Source organism: Anabrus simplex, chromosome 14, assembly GCF_040414725.1.
Source record: "Anabrus simplex isolate iqAnaSimp1 chromosome 14, ASM4041472v1, whole genome shotgun sequence".
In the NCBI taxonomy this organism is placed as follows: Eukaryota; Metazoa; Arthropoda; class Insecta; order Orthoptera; family Tettigoniidae; genus Anabrus; species Anabrus simplex.
In genome coordinates, this window is record NC_090278.1 from 43,322,631 (window position 1) to 43,346,763 (window position 24,133).

The following is a 24,133-nucleotide window of genomic DNA, read 5'->3' on the forward strand; positions in this document are numbered from 1 at the left end:
ATCCATCCGATATGGTTGCATCTGCGGCTCGGCTATCTGCGTCATTGGGACACGCAAGCCTCCCCACCCTGGCAAGGTCACATGGAAATGATATGGACCTTAAAACCTATCTTTGGACAGGTGGATGCTAAATATAAAGTTTGTCTGGTCTCTCAACAGATATCCATCCGATATGGTTGCATCTGCGGCTCGGCTATCTGCGTCATTGGGACACGCAAGCCTCCCCACCCTGGCAAGGTCACATGGAAATGATATGGACCTTAAAACCTATCTTTGGACAGGTGGATGCTAAATATAAAGTTTGGTTTTCAAGTAATAAAAAATATGTCTGCACCTGCTCTTGAGTTAAGTCTGGTGGGACTCGCACAAAAAAATGGTCCATTAACAATATCTCCCTTATTAATCCTAATATTGAAATGACGCACATGAGAAAAGTGTTTTAAAAATTGATTTTGTGAAGGCAGGTAGATTCCCAGTAAGTTTGGTTGAGTATGTTTTTGGGAGTGCAAAATCACAGTTTCAGTTTCTTGTAAACTCCCCAGTGAGTTCAGGGATTGAGAAACAGTATTGGCCCTATAACCTACCCAACGTCAGGCAGATTCTAAATATGAAGTTTGGTGGAAATATATCAAGTAGTTTTCTAGTTATAGACAAACAGACAATCAGTCATCAAAGCCAAAAAATAATTAAGATAAAATGGACAACTGTAGGGAAATTTGGCCAAAGTGGTGAATATACAGGCACACGGTCATTACGATTTTATTTATGTAGATGACGGGTAAGAATGGGCATGTTTGTAAGGGCAGACCTTCATTTCGAGATTTACTTCTCCTAAACGATGCATGATATCAACAAACAGTTTGCACTGTCAGACGCCCCTTTTATCGCTGTAGATGTTTGGTCTTAGAACATTTTCTCGTATCTCCCATATTTAGCCTATGGGTTCAATCGAGTTACGATACAGGAATAGGGTGAATTTGGGTACATTTTTAACATTTTACATTAATTTTCACAAACTTATATGGAAGCTAGAGTCATGAAATCTGGTTCGCATATAGCCATTGGTCTTGTCAATGTGCTTGCCAAATTCGATGACTCTGTATTTCCTTTAAGTGTGTCCGACTATCTAATATACGTGTAAAAAGCACAAAATTAAGGAAGAATCGAGAAATACAGCCAAATCTAACATATAAGGGGGAGGGAGACTACGAAGTTCATAGGATCAAAATTGTAGATCACTCCAAATTGAACCAAGATTGTGCCATCTGTTTTGTGAAAGGACTTAACGATTTAGGTACCAAATAGCTCGAACGAGGGTCTGCTCCCGTCATCACAATTGGCACCATATTTCGATATTCTTCAGGTATAAAAAGTGAAAAATTTAAAGCTCTTGGAATTTTTCTGTTGGTTAGCAGCTAATATGCATAATTTTGCTTGATTTGTGTTTTTTAGCTCGTCTGGCAGATGGTGCCACTATCTTGATTTTGGGCGAGGCGGGGAACTTAGGACTCTCAGGAAATTAAAGCTAAAAATTGTGCAGATTGTCATTATTACCCCTTAAAGAGATAGCTGTACGTAAATTTCACCGAAGGTAGTCAATGCACAGACACAGGGTCGTTACAATTTTGTTATATAGATAGATAAGGAATTTGCTCCACATTTAACAAAATTTGGGCTCTGTCGCCTGGAACTAGCCTGCAGAATCGCTTATTAATCCTCCTGTCAAAGAATGCCCATGAGAAAAAAAGTTTTGTAAATGGATTTCCATCAAGTTTTGTCAATTTCCAGTCAGGCTGGTCTTGTATATATTGTGAGAGAATAAAATCACCATTTTGGTTCCTTATAAACCCTCAGTCCAATCTCGGAATTTGAAATGGTATGGACGTTAAAACCAACCTTTGGACAGGTGGAAGCTAAATAAAAAATTTGGTTGAAATATCTTCATTAGTTTTAAAGTTATAAGAAATACGCTTTACATGCACCCACTTTTAAGGTAAGTCCAGTGGGATTTGCACCAAAAAACAGTTCGTTAACAATATCTCCCTTATTAATCCTCGTATTGAAATGATGCACATGAGAATAAAATAGGTTTACAAATTATTTTCCATTGAGGCAGGTGGATTTCCATTAAGTTTTGCTGAGTATATTTTGCAAGGGTGCAAAATCATGGTTTTGGTTTTGTATAAACCCCCAGTCAGTTTAGGAATTTAGAAACAATATTGGTTCTAAAACCTACCCAAGGACAGGTGAATTCTAAATATGATGTTTGGTGTAAATATGTCCAGTAGTTTTCAAGTTATAGTCAGACAGACACCAAAGCTAAAGGATATGCAGATTACACCTGAAACACATAACTGTAGGGAAATTTCACCAAGATGGTCAGTGTAGTGGCACACGGTCGTTACAATAGATGACAGGTGAGCACGGGCAAGTTTGTACGTGCAGACCTTCATTTCGTGATTTACTGCTCCTGAACAGTTGATGATATCAACAAATGGTTTGCACCATCAAATGCCCCGTTTACTGGTCTACGTGTTTTGCCTGAAAACACTTTGTCGTATCTGCCTTATTTATGGCTTCGATGGAATTGTGCTTTTCGAATGCGGTGAATTTGGGTACATTTTTAACATTTTACATTATTTTTCATATACTTGTGTGGAAGCTAGGATCATGAAATTTTGTTCACATACAGCCATTGGTCGTGTCCATATGTGCGCCAAATTCAATGACTCTATCTTTCTTCTGAGTGTGTCAAACTATGTAATATAGTGTAAAATGCACAAAACTTACTAACAGTCGAGAAATGCAGCCAAATCCAACATATAAGGGAGAGAGAGATTTGACAATATGTCATAGGCCCAAAGTTGTAGATCACTCCAAATTGAACCTAGATTGTGCCATCCCTTTTGTGATAGGACTTTCCGCTTAGCTGTGAAATACTCGAAACGAAGGTCTGCTCCGTCATTTAAATTGCTTGTATATTTCGACATTCTTCAGGGATAACAAGTGAAAAATTTAAAGATCTTGGAAGTTTTCCGTCGGTTACCAGCTAAAACTTATAATTTAAATTTTCTAGCTCGTATGGCAGATTGTGTGAAGGGGGAAACTTAGGACTTTCAGGAAACTAAAGCTAAATATTGTGCAGATGGTCATTAGTACCTGTTAAACGGATAGGAGTGTGAAAATTTAGCAAAAATAATCAATGCCCAGACGCACGGTCGTTATAAGGATCTGCTCCTTGTACAACACATTTTCAGCTATGACCATTCTCTTGTTGAAAAAATGCCCATGAGGAAAAAAGTTTTAGAAATGGATTTCCATCAAGTTTATTCAATTTCCAGTGAGGTTGGTCTTGTATCTATTGTAGGAGAGTAAAATCACTGCTATGGATCAGACCAAAATATCAGTCTTTTGCAGGCTAGGGGTCTCCAACCTCTAAATAATTTTTTCCAGACAATAAATCCAATTTTTTTGAGACTTATGCTGGAACATACACACATACGTCCATTATCTCGGTCATTTTGGATATTTTTCTTTTCACTTTTTCTCACCTCTGTGTGTAAGGAGGCTGAACTTGGACTAAAAAAAATTCTGGACCATCACTATTCATCTCAGGGACCTCCAAAAGAATGGATTTGACATCTATTTTCACTTATATCTAGATCTCACCTCCTGGTAGGGGTGCTACGCTCGTCATACCTCCACGGAATTTGTCGCCTGATAGTAAGTCATAAGTGTACCAAGTTTGGTTGATCTCTCTCCTGTGGTCCCGAAAAGGATGGATTCAACACTAGTATAGGTCTCTTTTCGTTATAACTAGCAAATGTACCCGTGCTTCGCTACGGTATTCTACGTTGTATACGGATATCAAAGTAAATTGCATGTCTCTTGGCGTTATCCAAGAAAAAGCATAGGGAGATCCGCAGACGTTCTTTCCAATGTAAGGTGCCAGTTGCAGAGTTGTCATGATAACAACAGGTCCACTTGTCTACCGCAATTCACTATGCGTAATGTAAGTCACATTTTGATGGGTATATTTTTTTATAATCGGGGGCACCTATACCTAATGATAAAAAGAATCAGGTAAAAAGAGTTTTGAATGAAATGCACACCCCCTTGCCTTCTGCTGGTCAAATCGGGAAGGGAATTATTCATAACAATGGTACACAGGCGTTCAAGGAGGACCCCATTCCTACTGCCAGTTAAAGTCGATGTGGGGAGTACTGATTACAACAGCAGACGCACTCCTGCTGACAGTCACTATTGATTTGTAAAGTATTCTTTACAATGTCAGACACACCCCTTCTAGATCGCTACAAATCGACTTAAATGAATAAATGTAGATCGACATACGGAAGTATATGCATGTTCACCTGTATTTACAGAATAACTGCTTCTAAACGGTGCCTCATATCGAAAAACGGATTGTGCGATAAGACGCTTCTGGCCTCATTTAGCGATCGAAATGGCTGACCCTATGATATTTCATCGTTGTTGTTTTAGAAACGTTGAATAGGGGGAAATTTGTGTGAGGTTTTCACACAGCGAATTATTTTCAGATACTTATGCGACAGGTTCAAACATATAATTTGGCTCACATATGGCTACTGGGTAGGCCAATATTCATGTAGAATTTCATGATCCCATCTTTCCTACAAGTGAATCAAACCATTAATTATACGTGTACAAAGTGCAAAATTGAGGAGAATCCAGAAATAGAGCCAAATTTTACGCATAAGGGATAGAATTACGACAATAAGTCATAGGACCAAAGTTGTAGATCACTCCAAATTGAACGGAGATTGTGCCATCCGGTTTGTTATACGACTTACTGTTTAGCCGTGAAATGTCTCAAAACGATTGTCTACTCTGTTCTTAAAATTGCCTCCATATTTTGATATTCTTTGGTAATAAAAAGTCAAATATTTAAAGATCTTGGAAGTTTTCCGCCAGTTACAGACTGAAATTGTTCCCTATTTCAATTTTCTAGCTCGTCTAGCAGATTGTGCCACAGTCTTGATTGTGACTTATAATCTCATATTCTATCCCGTATTGGCTCAACACAACTAAGGTTAAGTTATAAGTAGGTTCCCACCTTCCAATACTTATCAACTCTATATAATACTTTTATTAATTATATGATATAAACCAGCTTAATCTCTAGGACATATTTCGTTCTGATTATGGAACATCTTCAGCTGAAAGATTTGACAAAATGGCAAGACATTTAAAACACATGTGATAGTTATGATGATACAATAGCTAAGAGATTTGACAAAATGGCATGAAAATTAAAACACATTTGATAGTTATGATGATAAAATAAAATGTTCATTCATGTTGGTTAAAATTTCAACAAGTCAGTCTCCAAGTGACGAAGTAAAATCGGCGATAAGGTTCTTCTTTTATGTTGGAGACGTGTATATTTGTTAGTCTTGAATAAAATTAGAGATATACAAGATTTTCTTAATGTATAGTTATTGGGGAACTCTTGATAAAACAACTGTAGTTGAAGTTGAGTTGCTGTTGGAGTATTAAAATGAGTCTAAGACGAGAAGAGAATGAGTGAAAAGGAGGATATTTTAAAGGAGAAAACCTTGCAAAAATGTATGTTCGTGGGAATAAAAGGATAATGGAGTTGATTACCTTATAGTCGATCGTGTTGTATTTGACGTCCTCCCTTACACCGTGTCGTTAACTGACTGAGTTCTGTGTATGTGTGTGAGCACTTGCGGTGGGCGGGGAATATCGGAAGGAGAGGTAGGTGAAGTGAGGAAAGCGGGTGAAATGTTGTGTAGGGTGGAACAAACTGAGGAGTAGCGCTGTGATAGGCTAGGGGAAACGGAAGGAAAAGTAGGGGGAATGTTTTGTAGGTTGGAGCTAATCGGAAGGCGGTGTGTTGGTTATTTATTTGGATCCTTTTTGAAGGTTTTTCTAGATGAGTCTAATTTGGTAGCCTCTTTAAATAATATATTGATATTTTCCATGATTTCGTTAATATTCTGGCTGGGATTTCGTTTCTGATCAATCTCAATATAGATATTTTCAAGTATATTCATTAATTTGCCTTTGTGTAATATTCATAGAATGGTCAATTGCCTTTCTATTGATGTAAACTGTGTTTATATTCGGTCATATGAAGACTCATGGCCTACTACTTCCTATGTTTTTCACCATGCTGCATTGCCATTTGTTTAGATTAACAAAGTTCAAAGTATTTCTTAATAGGGAGTTCTACAGTGTATCTGCCTGACGTGTCTGTCATCATGTGTTGCTGGAAGTCTACTTCACACTCATTTTACGTTGGTGTTGTCCTCCTCTTTTATTGTTCAAAATAGTTGAATTTCGTTATATAGGTGGCATAAGAATAGAAATTGATAAGCCTTACTTTTTATCTTCCTTTCTTCTTAGTAGGTAGCTACAACTGACTACTTTTTTTTTTTTTTTTTTTTTGCTAGGGGCTTTACGTCGCACCGACACAGATAGGTCTTATGGCGATGACTACTTTTTAACATTGTGAACTCACCTTCACCGCATTCGTCATTTACTGCTGCATTCTTCTCCGCATTTGATATGTGCGCACTGCCACAGTTATGGTACTACAGTCAGCCAATTATCTGCGTCAAACATGGATGACATCATCGGTTTTAGATTGTACACTCTTCACGGATGCTCTCAGCAATTCTAGTGCCATGTGTCATGTCTTCTCCTGTACCTCCCCTCTTCAGCTGGTCTATATAATTACAGTAAAACCTCGTTAATTCGAAGTTGTTGAGACACAAATATCTGTCAACACTTGACGCGTCAAAAAATATTCTAAGACCCGTTACTGCATGGAATTAACCATGATTCACAGTTTAAAACTTTTAGATGCCATCGATTAAAAGCTATTCCCAAAATGTATTCAAGGTGCATTTGCAGTATTCAAATAATGCACTTGGATAATTCACTGACAAACAAACTCCCGCAATGAAAGAAAAAAAGCATCATCCAAAGACGAAGAGAAATCTATGTTGGCTTCCCTGTTCAAGCCCTTTATTCACTAGATTAGTGTATTGTTCCATTTTAGATGCCCTGTACTTGCACGGAAAATAAATAATCCCCTTCAAAATTTCGTGGCTTATCAAACTTTCCTATGACGTCGAGAGAAAGCCTCTTGTTTCCGTTTACATTACAACACAGTACAGTGACTATCCTTGTACAATTTCCCTCCATGGCATTTCTCTCATAATTCAGAAATGCCACCCCGTGCCCGTCACGAGGTATTCTAAGACCCATTTATCCATGAGTTTAAAGGAGAGTTTAAACCTTTCAGATGTCATAGAAAAAACTATTTCCGAAATGTATCCAACAAGGTGCATTTACATTATTCAAATAATGCACTTGAATAAATCACTGGCAAACAAAACCTCACGCAAAGGCAGAAAAAGCACTTTTCTGGGTTACTGTACTATTTCCAGTTTTAGATGCTTTGCACGTGCATGGAAAGTGCCCGACACCCTTAAAACTTCTCGCCTTACCGAACTTTCCCATGAAGTCTCACGCTTCCGTGTGCATTGCAACACATTACAGTGACTCCCACCTTTGTACAATTTCTCAGCTGGCACCACTCTCCTGTAAAACGGTAAGTCAGTTTGAGCTCTGCATAAAAAATGCAGTTTCATTGGCATTGACAATTTTGGAAGATAGGAAAAACTAGAAAGGTTCCACCTTTTCAATACAAAAATGTTATAGGTTTATTTATAACATGTATTTGCACTTGGGACTAGTTTCGACGCTGTGTTGGCGTCATCATCAGCCAAAAAATGGGAAAATAGGCCAGTGTGTAGGCATTCATATTACACAAGGTGTTACATTAAACAATACAAATCTTGCAAGGAGATAAAAACATGGATGAATATAGAAACAAATGAATCGTTGGAAAGCAAAAGTTATACATGTTAAAAAATAACCTTAATCACACATCTTGCAGTGCGAAAATATTCTTCTTGAATGATTCCTGAGTGTAAAACACACGCGCACACATTTCTGAAGAGCCAGCAGGCAGGACAAAGTAAAGTGAAACCTTAAGGGATCTTCTGAGAAGAGTTCATCATTTTTCTATGTTCCGATTAAATAATGAAGTCTCCCTTGAGTTCCTGATAAACATACACAACAGGAAATTCTCCTTCACTCTCAACAATAGCTATAAAGACCAACGGTAAATTTCATTTTTCAAAGACGTGAAAGCATGATCTTGAACGTGATGTAACTCCTTTCATTTAACCCATTTTTACACAAGGTGTTACATTAAATAATATATTTCACGAGGAGATGAAAACAGGGACGAATGTAGAAACACATGCACCGTTGAGAGAGCAAAAGTTGTACATATTAAAATAAGCTTAAGCTTATATAAATTATCTCAGTTCATCCAACAATTTCTTAATAAACATTATAAATTCTCATCAAATAAATCTATCAGGAACACTATAGAATTAGTGAACAAACTAAACAGTTTCAAGCTTCAACCATATCATTCAATGCACTCCTTTGATATAGTCAACATGTATCCCAGTATAAAAACCAACTCATTATTCCCGATCATCGAAAAGAACTTACTTGCCAACAATCAACTAAGTAAACTAGAAGTTCAAGACTTTATGACCATACTAAGATTACTAATTAACAATAACTACTTCACATTCGATAAGATCATTTACAAACAAGATGGTTTGGCTATGGGTTCACCAGCCTCAGGAATTTTAGCAGAGATCTACCTTGATTTCCTAGAGCACACCGCCATCGACAATAACATCAAATTTGCTAATATCCAATTCTGGGCGAGGTACGTAGATGACACATTTATAATCCTAGATGAACGCTCCGTAGACCTTATATAAATTATCTCAGTTCATCCAACAATTTCTTAATAAACATTATAAATTCTCATCAAATAAATCTATCAGGAACACTATAGAATTAGTGAACAAACTAAACAGTTTCAAGCTTCAACCATATCATTCAATGCACTCCTTTGATATAGTCAACATGTATCCCAGTATAAAAACCAACTCATTATTCCCGATCATCGAAAAGAACTTACTTGCCAACAATCAACTAAGTAAACTAGAAGTTCAAGACTTTATGACCATACTAAGATTACTAATTAACAATAACTACTTCACATTCGATAAGATCATTTACAAACAAGATGGTTTGGCTATGGGTTCACCAGCCTCAGGAATTTTAGCAGAGATCTACCTTGATTTCCTAGAGCACACCGCCATCGACAATAACATCAAATTTGCTAATATCCAATTCTGGGCGAGGTACGTAGATGACACATTTATAATCCTAGATGAACGCTCCGTAGACGCACCATCCACCCTCAAAAACCTCAATAACATTGATCATGACATTAAATTTACCTTAGAATCAGAGACAAACAACTCCATCAACTTCCTAGACCTAACAATCAATAGGCACCCCTCTTCGTTCACATATAGTATCTATAGAAAGCCCACTCAAACGGCCACTACTATAAGAAATGACTCACTACACCCCCAAACACACAAAGCGGCTACATATAATAGCTTAGTAGACCGAGCATTCAAAATTCCGATGTCAAGAAAAAACTTAAATAAAGAATTGAACACCATCCGCTCTATAGCAAAATTCAATGGATATAATGAATCCTTTATTGAAAGAATAATCAATAAATTCAGACACCGCCCAAAAACCACCCTAATAAAAGACAATACTAGCACTGCCACGTTTTCCACATTTACCTTCAATAAAGAAATTTACAACGTCACTAACGTCCTTAAAAAACACAACGTTAAAATAGCCTTTCGTACTAACAATAGAAGCACAGAGATTCTACACAACTCTTCATCAATAAATAAAAGTAGTCCTTTTTCTAAATCAGGTGTATATAGGTTTTCTTGCCAAGACTGCAAAAGTTCTTACCTAGGGCAAACAGGACGCAGCTTTAAAATCAGATATGCAGAACATGTCAATGCCATAAAACACAACCGTTTTTCCGCGGTCGGCCTACATATAAAAGAATTTAAGCACAATTTTACTGAAATAAATCAAGATCTTGAGGTACTAGATATTCTAAACAAAGGTTCTCTCCTAGACGTCACTGAAAACCTCTATATTCATTTAGACCAATATTTCAATCCCAACCTAAACTTAAATGATATCTCAGAGAAACCAAAGATCCTATTCGACTTTCTCATTGAATTTTTCAAAAACATGAATATCCCGAAAAACAGATCGGTCTTTCAGATTATGCATAATACTTTGTCACGCTACACACTTTCACCACATCACCCTCCATACTTCCCTTCCTTCCACTCCTCCTCCCCTACCACTCCTCCCCTCCCCCCTCCTAATCCAACAATGGCCGCTCCCCAGACCTAAACTATACAACACGCTCTGTTTCTTCTTCATCTCGCGACATAGCTTTTCCGCCTCATGTCCCGCAATAAACATCACAGAAACCTGCCCCCCCCCCCCCCCCTACACGTAATGCTGCAACAATACACCACAAATACTGGCACAGTCAACCTCCAAACTCTCAAAAACGTATTCCTGAATACCAATTTTATATTCTTGTTGAGCTGAATACCGGACCTGTGAAGATTACAAGATTATTTTGTGCATCTACAGAATGGCTGTTATTGAAGCTATGTAATATAGAGAGAGACTTTCATAGGTGGTTAAAGAAGAAGTTATATCATGTTCAAGATCATCCTTTCACATCTCTACACAGTATTTAAAATACAACTCTTCTCAGAAGAATTCTTAAGGTTTCACCTTATTCTTTCCTGCCTGCTGGCTCTTCAGAAATGTGTGCGCGTGCGTTTTTGTATTCATGTATCATTCAAGGCAAATATTTTCGCACAGCAAGTTGTGTGGTTAAGCTCATTTTTAATATGCATAACGATGCATTTGTTTCTACATTCGGCCCTGTTTTCATCTCCTCGTAAGATGTGTATTGTTTAATGTAACACCTTGTGTAAAAATTGGGTTAAATGAAGGAGTTATATCATGTTCATAATCATGCTTTCACGTCTCTGCACAATATTTAAAATGAAATTTTACCGTTGGTCTTTATAGCTATTGTTGAAAGTGAAGGAGAATTTCCTGTTGTATATGTTTATCAGGAACTCAAGGGAGACTTCATTAGCTAGTCGGAACATTGAAAGTATGATGAACTCTTCTCAGAAGAACTCTTAAGGTTTCACTTTACTTTTTCCTGCCTGCTGGCTCTTCGGAATTGTATGCGCATGTGTTTTGTATTCAGGAATCATTCAAGACGAATATTTTCACACTGCAAGATTTGTGGTTAAGACTATTTTTAATATGTATAACTTTCCCTGTTTTTATCTCCTTGTAAGATGTATATTGTTTAATTTCCTGTTGTGTATGTTTATCAGGAACTCAAAATGAGACTTCATTAGTTAGTCGGAACATTGAAAGTATGATGAACTCTTCTCAGAAGAACTCTTAAGGTTTCACCTTACTTTTTCCTGCCTGCTGGCTCTTTAGAAGTGTGTGCGCGTGCGTCTTTTATTCAAGAATCTTTCAAATGCAAATATTTTCGCACTGCAAGTTATGTGCTTAAGCTTATTTTAATATGTACAACTTTTGCTCTCTCAACGGTGCATGTGTTTCTACATTCGTCCCTGTTTTCATCTCCTCGTGAAATATATTATTTAATGTAACACCTTGTGTAAAAATGGGTTAAATGAAAGGAGTTACATCACGTTCAAGATCATGCTTTCACGTCTTTGAAAAATGAAATTTACCGTTGGTCTTTATAGCTATTGTTGAGAGTGAAGGAGAATTTCCTGTTGTGTATGTTTATCAGGAACTCAAGGGAGACTTCATTATTTAATCGGAACATAGAAAAATGATGAACTCTTCTCAGAAGATCCCTTAAGGTTTCACTTTACTTTGTCCTGCCTGCTGGCTCTTCAGAAATGTGTGCGCGTGTGTTTTACACTCAGGAATCATTCAAGAAGAATATTTTCGCACTGCAAGATGTGTGATTAAGGTTATTTTTTAACATGTATAACTTTTGCTTTCCAACGATTCATTTGTTTCTATATTCATCCATGTTTTTATCTCCTTGCAAGATTTGTATTGTTTAATGTAACACCTTGTGTAATATGAATGCCTACACACTGGCCTATTTTCCCATTTTTTGGCTGATGATGACGCCAACACAGCGTCGAAACTAGTCCCAAGTGCAAATACATGTTATAAATAAACCTATAACATTTTTGTATTGAAAAGGTGGAACCTTTCTAGTTTTTCCTATCTTCCATTCTCAGTTCAATACGGACCAAAAATGAAACTCTTATGTTTAAATGAAGCAGCCAACCAGGCAAAGTCGGTAGCCTATCAATACTTGGGCTTAAAAATCAAAATTGGGAAAATAGGCAAGGATATAGTATTCATCAAACAATGCATTACACAGAATTTAACCCCTAATTTTTTGAAAAGCGTCACGAAACAACGTTTCGTCCCTCCCCATCAACAGGATGTTCAGGTTAGGACAAACAAACTTTGGCTAGAAAATGAACTAAAATTTCTCTATAAGAAAAAGTCGTTTTTAAATCATCGATTATATGAAACTCACTTAGAGGCAGCCACCTTACTCTCAAATGCTCAATGGAATCTTTTTCAAGACGAAGTCCAACTCAAGTTGTTCAATATTTTGTCCAAAAAACAGACAACACTAGAGAAAAAACTTGAAGCACTTAAAAATAAGGTAAAACACAGCAACTCCCCTCCAAAACCGAACAGCAAGCCTAACCTCGCTAATGACACTCTACAACAATTCCACCCACCAGTAATTAATCTTTCCACCACCAACTTAGATGAGGACGATATAAGAATTCTTTCGAAAGGTCCAAAGCACAACTGGCCTTGTTTCAACTCGGCCCTTACAGCCTCCAAACTCGTAGTTGAATCAGAAGTTGCTATCAGCAAAATGCCACATGAACTACAAGACGAACTCAGAATGGATGTAAAAAAACAATTAAACAAAAGTTTTTTCTCAAATAATCGCACTGCGACCCCTATCACCAAAATCAACAAAGATTCCCTTACTGAAAGAAAACAAATTCTCAATCTTAAAAAGAAAGTCAAAGACAACCACCTCATCATTACAAAGGCCGACAAAGGCAACACAACAGTCATTATGGATAAAACAGATTACATTCAAAAAACCAAAACTTTCTTAGATAATGACTCCTTTTCGATAGTTAAGAAGGACCCAACACAATCAATTCAAAGGCAACTGAAACAAATTCTAAAAAGCACATCTTTTCTCCTCACTGAGCAAGAAAAACAAAAGTTAATTACCATGAACCCAGGCCTACCAACAGCTAAAGCACTACCCAAAATCCACAAAACCGGTGTCCCTATTCGACCCATAATAAACTACAGACCAAGCCCCTTATATAAATTATCTCAGTTCATCCAACAATTTCTTAATAAACATTATAAATTCTCATCAAATAAATCTATCAGGAACACTATAGAATTAGTGAACAAACTAAACAGTTTCAAGCTTCAACCATATCATTCAATGCACTCCTTTGATATAGTCAACATGTATCCCAGTATAAAAACCAACTCATTATTCCCGATCATCGAAAAGAACTTACTTGCCAACAATCAACTAAGTAAACTAGAAGTTCAAGACTTTATGACCATACTAAGATTACTAATTAACAATAACTACTTCACATTCGATAAGATCATTTACAAACAAGATGGTTTGGCTATGGGTTCACCAGCCTCAGGAATTTTAGCAGAGATCTACCTTGATTTCCTAGAGCACACCGCCATCGACAATAACATCAAATTTGCTAATATCCAATTCTGGGCGAGGTACGTAGATGACACATTTATAATCCTAGATGAACGCTCCGTAGACGCACCATCCACCCTCAAAAACCTCAATAACATTGATCATGACATTAAATTTACCTTAGAATCAGAGACAAACAACTCCATCAACTTCCTAGACCTAACAATCAATAGGCACCCCTCTTCGTTCACATATAGTATCTATAGAAAGCCCACTCAAACGGCCACTACTATAAGAAATGACTCACTACACCCCCAAACACACAAAGCGGCTACATATAATAGCTTAGTAGACCGAGCATTCAAAATTCCGATGTCAAGAAAAAACTTAAATAAAGAATTGAACACCATCCGCTCTATAGCAAAATTCAATGGATATAATGAATCCTTTATTGAAAGAATAATCAATAAATTCAGACACCGCCCAAAAACCACCCTAATAAAAGACAATACTAGCACTGCCACGTTTTCCACATTTACCTTCAATAAAGAAATTTACAACGTCACTAACGTCCTTAAAAAACACAACGTTAAAATAGCCTTTCGTACTAACAATAGAAGCACAGAGATTCTACACAACTCTTCATCAATAAATAAAAGTAGTCCTTTTTCTAAATCAGGTGTATATAGGTTTTCTTGCCAAGACTGCAAAAGTTCTTACCTAGGGCAAACAGGACGCAGCTTTAAAATCAGATATGCAGAACATGTCAATGCCATAAAACACAACCGTTTTTCCGCGGTCGGCCTACATATAAAAGAATTTAAGCACAATTTTACTGAAATAAATCAAGATCTTGAGGTACTAGATATTCTAAACAAAGGTTCTCTCCTAGACGTCACTGAAAACCTCTATATTCATTTAGACCAATATTTCAATCCCAACCTAAACTTAAATGATATCTCAGAGAAACCAAAGATCCTATTCGACTTTCTCATTGAATTTTTCAAAAACATGAATATCCCGAAAAACAGATCGGTCTTTCAGATTATGCATAATACTTTGTCACGCCACACACTTTCACCACATCACCCTCCATACTTCCCTTCCTTCCACTCCTCCTCCCCTACCACTCCTCCCCTCCCCCCTCCTAATCCAACAATGGCCGCTCCCCAGACCTAAACTATACAACACGCTCTGTTTCTTCTTCATCTCGCGACATAGCTTTTCCGCCTCATGTCCCGCAATAAACATCACAGAAACCTGCCCCCCCCCTACACGTAATGCTGCAACAATACACCACAAATACTGGCACAGTCAACCTCCAAACTCTCAAAAACGTATTCCTGAATACCAATTTTATATTCTTGTTGAGCTGAATACCGGACCTGTGAAGATTACAAGATTATTTTGTGCATCTACAGAATGGTTGTTATTGAAGCTATGTAATATAGAGAGAGACTTTCATAGGTGGTTAAAGAAGAAGTTATACCATGTTCAAGATCATCCTTTCACATCTCTACACAGTATTTAAAATACAACTCTTCTCAGAAGAATTCTTAAGGTTTCACCTTATTCTTTCCTGCCTGCTGGCTCTTCAGAAATGTGTGCGCGTGCGTTTTTGTATTCATGTATCATTCAAGGCAAATATTTTCGCACAGCAAGTTGTGTGGTTAAGCTCATTTTTAATATGCATAACGATGCATTTGTTTCTACATTCGGCCCTGTTTTCATCTCCTCGTAAGATGTGTATTGTTTAATGTAACACCTTGTGTAAAAATTGGGTTAAATGAAGGAGTTATATCATGTTCATAATCATGCTTTCACGTCTCTGCACAATATTTAAAATGAAATTTTACCGTTGGTCTTTATAGCTATTGTTGAAAGTGAAGGAGAATTTCCTGTTGTATATGTTTATCAGGAACTCAAGGGAGACTTCATTAGCTAGTCGGAACATTGAAAGTATGATGAACTCTTCTCAGAAGAACTCTTAAGGTTTCACTTTACTTTTTCCTGCCTGCTGGCTCTTCGGAATTGTATGCGCATGTGTTTTGTATTCAGGAATCATTCAAGACGAATATTTTCACACTGCAAGATTTGTGGTTAAGACTATTTTTAATATGTATAACTTTCCCTGTTTTTATCTCCTTGTAAGATGTATATTGTTTAATTTCCTGTTGTGTATGTTTATCAGGAACTCAAAATGAGACTTCATTAGTTAGTCGGAACATTGAAAGTATGATGAACTCTTCTCAGAAGAACTCTTAAGGTTTCACCTTACTTTTTCCTGCCTGCTGGCTCTTTAGAAGTGTGTGCGCGTGCGTCTTTTATTCAAGAATCTTTCAAATGCAAATATTTTCGCACTGCAAGTTATGTGCTTAAGCTTATTTTAATATGTACAACTTTTGCTCTCTCAACGGTGCATGTGTTTCTACATTCGTCCCTGTTTTCATCTCCTCGTGAAATATATTATTTAATGTAACACCTTGTGTAAAAATGGGTTAAATGAAAGGAGTTACATCACGTTCAAGATCATGCTTTCACGTCTTTGAAAAATGAAATTTACCGTTGGTCTTTATAGCTATTGTTGAGAGTGAAGGAGAATTTCCTGTTGTGTATGTTTATCAGGAACTCAAGGGAGACTTCATTATTTAATCGGAACATAGAAAAATGATGAACTCTTCTCAGAAGATCCCTTAAGGTTTCACTTTACTTTGTCCTGCCTGCTGGCTCTTCAGAAATGTGTGCGCGTGTGTTTTACACTCAGGAATCATTCAAGAAGAATATTTTCGCACTGCAAGATGTGTGATTAAGGTTATTTTTTAACATGTATAACTTTTGCTTTCCAACGATTCATTTGTTTCTATATTCATCCATGTTTTTATCTCCTTGCAAGATTTGTATTGTTTAATGTAACACCTTGTGTAATATGAATGCCTACACACTGGCCTATTTTCCCATTTTTTGGCTGATGATGACGCCAACACAGCGTCGAAACTAGTCCCAAGTGCAAATACATGTTATAAATAAACCTATAACATTTTTGTATTGAAAAGGTGGAACCTTTCTAGTTTTTCCTATCTTCCATTCTCAGTTCAATACGGACCAAAAATGAAACTCTTATGTTTAAATTGACAATTTTGTTCGCTGTGTACGAATTGATTATATGAGCCACGCTTTTTTGCCAATTGTGGGCATCGCCAGTGTTTGCGGATCCTGCTTCTCCGCACACTGCCTGATACGTATTGATGTGGCGTTCTTTAAAGCGCTGAATACAAAATAATTATGATTTCACTCGATGTTAGCAAATATGGAGCGCACTGTAGACACACCGAAGTGAGTGAAAGTGCGGAAAGCTAACCCTGCACATTCCGGAAGACGCGTTCTATCATGACGCGGATAAATTTTGAACTTAATTGACTCTGTAAAATACTGTTTTTTTAATGTAAAGGCTGTTTTGATATAAAAATCTGAATTTGGTAATGGAAGCGACACTGTTCTTCGAATTGTGAGTTCACCGTATTTCAAATTAAATAATTCAAGTAACAAGCAAAACCGTACCTTATGTTTCCAGGAAGGAGAGCGTCTTTAGAGTAGGTGGGATTTTGAATTAACAGATTTCGAATTATCAAAGTTCTACAGTAGTTTTCTTAGCCTGCTACCTCGAGGCACTCTTTGGCTATTAGAGAGCGGGCAACATCTTTGTGTTATGCTGGTGTGTGACTTCTTGTTAGACCATAAGCTATTGTAAACTGCGCTTGATACTCGAGTGGTTGTATCCATAAGGAAGGAGCTGTATGTCTAATTCCTTTATTTGGAACGCTTTGGGAATTTATGTGAAAACTAGCAAATATACACGTGCTTCGTTACGGTATTCTACATTGTATATAGATATTGAAGTAAATACTGTCCGTGCAGTAAACAAGATTTTTTAAAATTGCATGTCTCTTAGCGTTATCCAAGAAATAGCATGGGGAGGCCCCCATACGTTGTTTCCAATGTAAAGTGTTGGGTGCAGAGTTGTGGTGATAACGGCAGGCTTTCCTGCCTACCGCCATTCACAATCAAGTTGGGGGCCGATGACCTCGATGTTAGGCCCCTTTAAACAACAAGCATCATCATCATCAATCAAGTTGGGAAGTTTATATTATAATTGCAGGCTTCATTGCCTACTGCGCGGTCACAATCTATTTGGGGAGTTTTTGTTAAGATGCCAGGCCCCCTTTCCTACTTCCAGACAGATTACAGTTGAGGAGTTACTGTTATAATCGCAGGCAACTTTCCTACTACCAGTCAAAATTGAGTTGTGCAGTTATCATTATAATGATAGGCCCTTTTTCCTGCCAATGACAGCTTACTGCCCGTCACACACAGTTGGTGAGTTTCCAGCAAAATAGCAGGCTACTATGCCTAATGCTAGTCACACTTTAGATGGCTACATTAGTTTATAATGGAGGGCGCCCTGGCCTACAGCCAAACACCATCGGATACGGGAGTTCTAAACAAAATTGTATGCTCCCTTGCCTTCTGCAAGTCAACTCGAGAAGTGAATTATTCATTACAATGGTAGGCCCTCCTTACTAATGCCAGTTACACAGGAATTGTAGAAGGACACCATTCCTACTGCCAGTCAAATTTTGTGTGGGCAGTACTGATTACAATAGCCAACACACCCTTTCTCGATCGCTACAAATTGACATCAATGAATATGTATAGATTGACATACGAAAGTATATACATGGTTGCAATATTGCAGACCTTCATTATCAGATTAACTGCTGCTAAATGGTGCATCATATTGACAAAGGATTGTACCGTAAGGCGCAGTATTTAGCCACCTGAAAGGCTGGTCCTATGATATTTTCTCGCATCTCATCTTTTCATGGGTCAGATTGAGTCAGAAACGTTGAATAGGTTGAAATTTGTGTAAGATTATATTACATTGCATTACTTGTCGGATAATTATGTGACATAGCATTTGACTCACATATGGATACTAGGTGGGCCAATATTCGTGTAGAGTTTAATGTTTCTATCTTTCCAGTAAGTGATTGAAAGTATGAATTATGCATGTAAAAGTCCAAATTTAATTAAAATCGCTAAATAGAGACAAATCTAACGTATAAGGGGTACAGATACGACAAAAAGTCATAAGAGCAAGGTTGAAGATCACTCCAAATTGAAAGGAGATGGTGCCATCCGTTTTGTGATAGGACTTCCCGTTTATCCCACGAAATACCTCAAAACGAAGATTTGCACCATCATTAAAATTGCCTCCATATAACGATATTATTCGGGGATAAAAAGTGAAAAATTTAAAGATCTTGGAAGTTTTCCATCCGTTACAGGCTAAAACATATAATTTTGCCAAATTTAATTTTCTTGCTCGTTTGGCAGATTATGCCACAATCTTGATTTTGGGGGAGGGGTTTAAAAATTAGGAATTTCAGGAAACTACCCCAAAAAATATGCAGATGGTCATTATTACCCCTCAAACGGGTAGCTGTTCGAAAATTTCACCAAAATAGTCAATGTACAGACACACACAGTCGTTACGGTTTTATTTACTCGTATGTAGATAGATAAGAAATCTGCTCCACGTACAACACCTTTTGTGCAATGTCCGCTGGACTAAACCTGCATAATTGACCGTTCATGGTATCTCAATAATCCTCCTGTCGAAAAATGCACATGAGAAAAAAGTTTTAGAAATGGATTTCCATTAAGGATTGTAGATTTCCATTAATTTCGGATGTGCATATTCTGAGGGAGTTCAAAACCATGGTTTCAGTTTTCGGATAGACCCCCAGTAAATTTAGGGATTCAGAAATAATTTTGGCCCTAAAACCTACTCAAGGACAAGGAGATTCCAAATATCAGGGTTGGTAGAAATTTATTCAGTAGTTCTCACGTTATAAGAACTCATACAATCGAATATACACACAGACATCAAAGCTAAGAAATATGCAGATGGTCATTATTACACCTGAAACAGATAACTGTATGGAAATTCCGCCAAAATAGTAAATGTACAGACACACGGTGGTTACGATTATATTTATATAGTTGACAGATAAGCATGGGCATATTTGTAAGTGCAAACCTTCATTTCGAGATGTACTGCTCCTAAACAGTAAAACATATCAACAAACAGTTTACACCCTCAGACGTCCCTTTTGTCGCTCTACATGTTGGTGTTAAAACCTTTTCTCATATTTCCCATATTTATGGGTTCGATTGAGTTACGATATTTGAATGGGTTGAAATTTGGGTACATTTTTAACATTTTACATTATTATTCACATACTTATGTGGAAGATAGAATCATGAAATTTGGTGCGCATATAGCCATTGGTCGTGTCAATGTGCGTGTCGAATTCGATAGCTCTATCGTTCCTATAAGTGTGTCAAACTATGTAACATACGTGTAAAAAGCACAACATTTACGAACAATCAAAACATACAGCCATATCTACCCTATAAGGGAGGGGGAGAGAGAGAGAGGGGTGGGGAGAAAGATGGCAAAATATTACAGGACCAAAGTTGTAGATCACTCCAAATTGAACGTAGGTTGTGCCATCCATTTTGTGATAGGAATTACCGTTTAGCCGCTAGATACCTCAAAACGAAGGTCTGCACTGTCTTTAAATTGCCTCCGTATTTCAATATTCCTCGCCAGAAAAGTGAAAAATTTAAAGATCTTGGAAATTTTCTGTAGGTTACTGGCTAAAACGTATAAATTTGCTTAATTTCAATTTTTCAGCTGGTGTGGCAGATTGTGAGGCAATCTTGATTTTGGGCGAGGGTGATAAAAGTTACGGCTTTCAGGAAACTGTAGCTAAAAAGTATGTAGATGTTCATTATTTCCCCTTAAACGGAAAGCTGTACGAAAATTTCGCCGAAATAGTCAGTGAACAGACACACGGTCATTACGATTTGATTTTTATAGATAGGTAAAGAATCTGTTCCATGTACAACTACTTTCAGACTATGTCCGCCGGACTTAGCCTGAGAAACCGACCTTTCATGATATCTCCTTTATTAATCCTCCTGTCCAAAAAATGCACAAGAGAAAATAAAGTTTTGTAATGGATTTCCATCAATTTTTGTCTATTTCCAGTCAGGTTGGTCTTTACTGTATATATTTTGGGAGAGTAAAATCACATTTTCAGTTCCCTATAAAACCCCAGTCCATTCCGGAAATTTGAAATGGTATTCACCTTAAAACCTAACCTTGGATAGGTGGATGCTAAATATAAAATTTGGTTCAAATTTCTTCAGTAGTTTTCAAGTTGTAAGAAATACGCTTTACACGCACCCGCTTTTGCGTTAAGTCCGGTGGGACTTGCACTGAAAAACGGTCCGTTAATGATATGTCCCTTATTAATCCTTGTATCGACATGATGCATATGAGAAAAAAGGTTAAGAATTATATTCCATGAAGGCAGGTAGATTTCCATTAAGTTTGGTTGTGTATATTTCAAGGGAGTGCAGAATCACGGTTCGGATTTCGTATAAACCCCCAGTCAGTTCAGGGATTTAGAAACAATATTTAAACTAAAACCTATCCAAGGACAGGTGGAAAGTTTGGTGGAAATATATCCAGTAGTTTTCAAGTTATAGAAAGGCAGACAAGCAAACAAACGGATAAACAAACAAATGATGTATATGAGAAAAAAGGTTAAGAATTAATTTCCGTGAAGGCAGGTAGATTTCCATTAAGTTTGGTTGTGTATATTTCGAGGGAGTGCAGAATCACGGTTCCGGTTTTGTATAAACCCCCAGTCAGTTCAGGGATTTAGAAACAATATTTAAACTAAAACCTACCCAAGGACAGGTGGATTCTAAATATGAAGTTTGGTCGAAAAATATCCAGTAGTTTTCAAGTTATAGAAAGACACAGAAGCAAACAAACGGATAAACAAACGGACACCAGAGCTAAAATATATGCAGATGGTCATTATTACACATGAAACGGATAACTGTACCGAAATTTCGCCAAAATAGTCAATGTACAGACACACTGTCGTTAAGATTTTATTTATATACATGAACTTTCTGTGTGTCATTTCTCTCAAAAACTTTTTTTACATTCCTGAACTTTGTAATAGTCTTATCTTGAACTTGTTTAGGTTTATACTTTCTAGTCAGGTCAATTCTTACGGTATGCCAAGATTTTGTAATTGAAAATGCTGATCATTAATTCCTTCTCCTACTCTTTGTTTTCTACGATATTTTACCTTATTTCTTATTTGTCATTGCCCTCTTGCAGGTAATTTCGTCAGCTCTCATCCGCCATCTTTAATCTACAGAGCACCCTGCTGCCCACTTTATGGCACGTAGTAGCGGGCAATTTGAAAAGTTCCGTCAGCTGTCATCAGCCTTGAAATGTGGTGGCGGCAAATTCCACGTGCTCTTGTTTGGAAACAAGCCCACATGCTTTTCTGACAGCTATCATCCGCCATTTTAATCAAGAGAGCACCGTGCTGCACTCTTCAGCTACTTACCTTTGAAATGTGGTGGCGGCAATTTGAAAAATTCTACGTGCTCTTGTTTGGAAACAAATCCACGTGCTTTTTTGACAGCTGTCATCTGCCATCTTTAATCAACAGAGCACCAAGCTGCTATCATGCGGGCAATTTCGTCAGCTGTCATCCTCCATCTTTAATCTACAGAGCACCGTGCTGCCCTCATGCAGGCAATTTCGTTAGCTGTCATCCGCCATCTTTAATCAACAGAGCGCCGTGCTGCTATCATGCGGGCAATTTCGTCAGCTGTCATCCGCCATCTTTAAACTAGAGAACACCGTGCTGCCGTCATGCGGACAATTTCGTCAGCTGTCATCCGCCATCTTTAATCAATAGTGCACCGTGCTGCTATCATGTGGGTAATTTCGTTAGCTGTCATCCGCCATGTTTAATCTACAGAGCACCGTGCTGCTATCATGCGGGCAATTTCATCAGCTGTCATCTGCCATCTTTAAACTACAGAACACCGTTCTGCCCCCTTTATGGCATGTAGTAGCGGGCAATTTCGTCAGCTGTCATCCGCCATCTTTAATCAAGAGAGCGCTTTGCCGCACTCTTTAGTTGAAATGTGGTGGCGGCAAATTCCACATCCGCCATCTTTAATCTACTGAGCACCGTGCCGCACTCTTTAGTTGAAATGTGGTGGCGGACAATTTGAAAGAACATGTCAAGTAATACCTGAAGATTATATTACAAAAGAAGTGATTAGGAATATAATCGAACACTGTACTCGATACAACATATGATCAGGACATCGATTGATGTGTTTAGAACATGTCTGGGGGTACACCGTCGTTCTAAGAGAGAGAAAAATAACAAGACTACAGTTCTGAACAGCTTGCATAACATAGTGATTGTTTGCTTAGCATAACTTGCACCTAACATGCTTTTGTAAATTATCGAAAAAAAAATAAATTCTAGTCTTGTTACATCAGGAAGGGTAACTGGCTATATCCTGGTCTTTCAGCGTCAGGAAGGGCATCTAGCCGTAAAACAATAGTTCATGACGTAAAACACTAGATACTGTGATTTAAAATCCTAAAAGGGTATCCGGCTGTAAAAACAGATTCTTGTGTTAGGAAGGGAGGTGCATCCGGTTGAAAAACAGGTTCTTACAACTTAAAATCTCATGTGAAAAGGGCAACTGGTCGTAAAACAGCACTAGGAGTAGGAGAGCAGCAGCTACCTACTTCGTATTGTTGTTCAGATGTTATACGTTGCGAGTAGGTATGTACTAGCACTGGGTTTCGAATAAGCAGACTCTAGAGTACCTGAACAAGAAAAAATTTCTGGGATGTGTGTTTTTAGATGGAGTTTGAAGCAAGCCTACACACACAAGCTACATCAGGGTGGCGAGCTGCCGTTGGAATGTGATACGTCAGCAGAGTACGTAGTTCACCGCACACGTCTGCATCTCCTACATCCGCTTAGTGATAAGCTGCATATTTACTGGGTGCGGCCTGTGTGAAGCGCTCCTCGCAGTTCTCTGTGTGCGTTAATTGTGTACGTATCCTTTACTTGCTCACCTACCGTCTAGTAGTAAAAACAGAAGGTAAGATTAATTCCTTGAATATTATTATTATGATTATTATTATTATTATTATTATTTACGATTTCTTTTTTCTTTGTTTTTTAGAAAATCACTGTCTGCTGTAAATATTATTCTCCAGTTTGCAGCCTTCAACTTAAGGTAAGCCTAAACTGTTAGTTAGTATTTGAATAAAGGTCTTCGAGTTAAAGATAGCTGGGTTACCTGTTAACAAACCAAGTAACTTTTGCAACCTTCATTGTT

At 37.6% G+C, this 24,133-nt stretch overlaps 1 long non-coding RNA gene across 1 annotated transcript in view; it reads left to right on the forward strand.

Moving 5' to 3' along the window:
- The window catches only part of LOC137503002 (uncharacterized), a 37,344-nt gene extending 15,108 nt beyond the window's left edge, over nucleotides 1-22,236 (forward strand). Inside the window, exon 3 of the long non-coding RNA XR_011018978.1 lies at nucleotides 22,086-22,236. This is a non-coding gene — a long non-coding RNA (uncharacterized lncRNA). The remainder of the gene's footprint in view (nucleotides 1-22,085) is intronic.
- Nucleotides 22,237-24,133: the final 1,897 nt, after the last annotated feature.